Genomic DNA, 3451 nt, shown 5'->3' on the forward strand with positions numbered 1-3451 from the left:
ACACGGAATTAGCTGCTCCGCGGCATGTGGGATCTTCCCAGACCAGGGCTTGAACCCGTGTCCCCGGCATTGGCAGGCAGATTCTTAACCACTGCGCTACCAGGGTAGTCCCTGAGAATGGTTTTAAATTTTTAAATTAGTTTAACAAAAGAATAGTAATAATAATTCATGACACATGAAAATTTTATGAAATTTACATTTTAGCACCTATAAATAAAGTTTTATCAAGACACAGCCAACCCCATTCCTTTACGTATCATCTATGGCTATTGCTATGCGCCAACAGCATAATTTAGTCGCTGAAACAGAGACCTACGGCCTGCAAAGCCTAGGATATTTATTATCTGGCCCTTTACAGAAAAATTTTCCCAACCCCTGCTCTAGAAATTGGATCAGAGAAGCTCAAAGATACAAGGAGGAAAACCGGTTAGGAGGCTCTTATAGAGTCTGAGCAAGAGGTAATAGAGAACAGGAGAGAAGGAGACAGCTGGAGGAGGGGTTCTGGAGAAGTGTGTTTGAAAACTAGGAAGGGCTTACAAATGTTGGGCCTTGCCAATCTTTCCTACATTGGCCATGGTCATGACTACTTCTATCTATAAGATTTAAGAGGCTTTTGTGGTCTTGACATCAGCTCCAGCATTCTGTAATTCTGGGATACTTTATGATACCTGCAGAAGATGATTTCAGGGTCCGGGTGACTGACAAGCTGTGGCGTCGCAGATGTATAATGCTGGCATCCTCCGAGCAAGCCCAGTGCTGGGGCGTATAAATAGAAGCCAGCAGTCATCAGGAAGTACTTCTGGGGCTGAGGTCATCCTCCCCTTACACTATCATGGCAGGACCAGGCGAGTGCTGGGTCCACATCTGTACCCAAACAAACTCGAGATAGGAGAACGTGATGGATTGGGGAAGGGACCAAAAAGTCGGCTGGAGAATAACACCTGTGAAAAAGGTAAAGCAGTTGGATAATTACAGATTATCCAATTATGGTAGGTAATAAGGTAGACATCTATGATGCCCTACACATCTACGATGCCCCAGGTGTTGCTGTCAGCTCTTTATACGAATTGCTTCATTTAATCCTCACGGTCAATGTTACATGGTAGCTACCACCATTATCTCCATTTTACAGATAGGGACAAAGAGACAGAGAAGGGTAACTTGCCCAAGACAGTAGAACCTCGTGCGTGGAGGAGTCAGGATTCCATTCCAGGAGATCTGGGTCCTTACTTGCACCCAGTATGCTCCTGTACTTAACCTCTGTGCTTCACTATTCTCTGTTCCAGCCCTCAGGGAGGTGAAGACTGAGGGTCACTTAGGAACCACATATAGGGCCCTTCTGTTATTTCCCCTCACAACTCCCAGGGAGTATAATATGTTGTCTACAAGACAGCATTTACTATATTATGATCAAGTCATTGTTTTCTTAAAGTCATGTGTGGCTATCAGTCCTCGTTCATCAGCCTGCAATGCCATCCCACCACAACGCACACACACACACACACACACACACACACACACACACACACACACGCACGCGCACACATGCTTAATGCAGTCTCATCAAGGACTGGATTAGGATTTCCAGTGAGGCTTTTTCACAAGCTGCAGGTAATTCTCAAAGCACCCAGATCATGCCTGTGGGCTGTGGACAGGAGGCCACCACCAGATACACAGCCCAGGACCTGTCCAGCTCTCCCTGCCGTATCACCAGGACAGTTCTTCCACTTAAGACCCAACCAAGTGGTGCTGTCATGCCTATCTGCCTAAGAAACAGAAGATAGACCTACGGTCAACAGCAACGATAATTATAACTGCCAATTGTTAAAGCCATGTGCCTTCAATTTAATCTTCTCAACGACCTGTGGGTTGAAGAAACTGGGTGGGGGTTATTATCTCTGTGTTACTTACAAGGGAAACAGAGGGTCAGAGTGTTGAAGTTCTTGCCACAGATCCTCAGGGAGAAAACGTCTGAGTCGGTATCCACACTCAGGACGGCCTGACTCTGGCCCCCTGCCCCAAACTGTGAGGCCACAGCAACTCCAGGAAGGAATGAATGAGTAATATCTCAGGAGCACCTCAGCTCAGTAGATAGTTACCGATCACATACCACGTGCCCAGTACTGTATTAAGTCTTGGAGATGCAATAAGACGGAAATGGTCCCTGCCTAATAGAATTTAGAGTCCAATGAATACAACTACAGAATTTATTCATTTAACTAATATTCATTGAGAGTCATTCTTCCAGAGCCAGGTATCAATTCTAAGTGTTTGAAGATGTGGCAAAATGAACAGAAAAGGCAGGGATGCTGTCTTCATAATGTTAGGACATTTCAAAACAATGTAATGGAGCGTTTTAGGCAGTGAAAAGTTGGAAGGGGAAACCAGTCTTATACGCGGCCCCAGCTGGGATGTGCCTTCCCAGCCCTCTAGGGAGCCATCTAGCTGTTGGTGGGACGTCTGGGCTGCCCAGAGGGCGGTCACCCACCCAGGCACTTCCCAGCATCACATCCCAGGAGGGGGTCTGAGAGAGGTTGGCTGGATTCTGGCACTGGGTAGCTAATCCCAGTTGTGCTGAATCCCCTGGGGCTCTCCAATTATTATAAGAGGTGTCATGAAGTTCTCCTCACAAGTGCTCCAGAAGAGATGATTTTTAATTCACTTTCATTTAAAGGATGACTATGCTGGCAAACAAGTTTTGCTGCCGTGGAGGGAGCAGAAGGGGCTCGCAGACAGGGAGTGCCACGACGTTAATTGCCTGCTCCAAAATGTCTGGGAATAAAAGAGGTGTTTTTAATTAAGTGCCTTAGAAGTGGAGGCAGAGAGGGGAGACGTGGTTGGAAATTTTCAAATGAAACAAAGCAGGTTTCCCCTCTGCAGTCTGGGGAGGGTACACTACCAACCCACTCCCCAGAGCTCATGGCAACTGTGCTTGGAGGGTCTCCATAACTGGGCTGCTGCCATGAGGATACATTTTATCAGAATCTGGGTTAGGGTAGAGGTAGCACATCGAATTTACAAGCCCCAGTGACCATCTCCTTCAGGCTGGGACTGAAACCTCAGAGGACTCTGCAAGTAAACACTGGTCCCAGGTGTGCCAAGCCAGCATGGCTTCCCTCCTGCTGAGGGGCACAGGTCCCAAGGCAATGTGAAGTTTCCTCTTTAAAGTGAGTCAGTGTGGAGGAAAGTAATCCATATATAAAGAAGCAGGTGGTCCTACATGACAAACTCAAACTGGTGCTGGATAAATGGTTGAAGTTTGGAACTCTGATTTGGTCCATCCCCACCTTTCCTGAGTTTGAGATGGAGACACTGAGGCTCAGAAAGTGGACATGAAATGCCCAAGGACACACAACAGTACACTTCTCCTGATCTCTTCTTCAGTGCTCTTTCACATCTACCACATGGGAAGCTTCAGACTTTCATGAAAGAAGTGGGATTCAAGCTCGCA

The sequence above is a fragment of the Phocoena sinus genome, chromosome 17 (assembly GCF_008692025.1).
Source record: "Phocoena sinus isolate mPhoSin1 chromosome 17, mPhoSin1.pri, whole genome shotgun sequence".
Taxonomy (NCBI): domain Eukaryota; kingdom Metazoa; phylum Chordata; class Mammalia; order Artiodactyla; family Phocoenidae; genus Phocoena; species Phocoena sinus.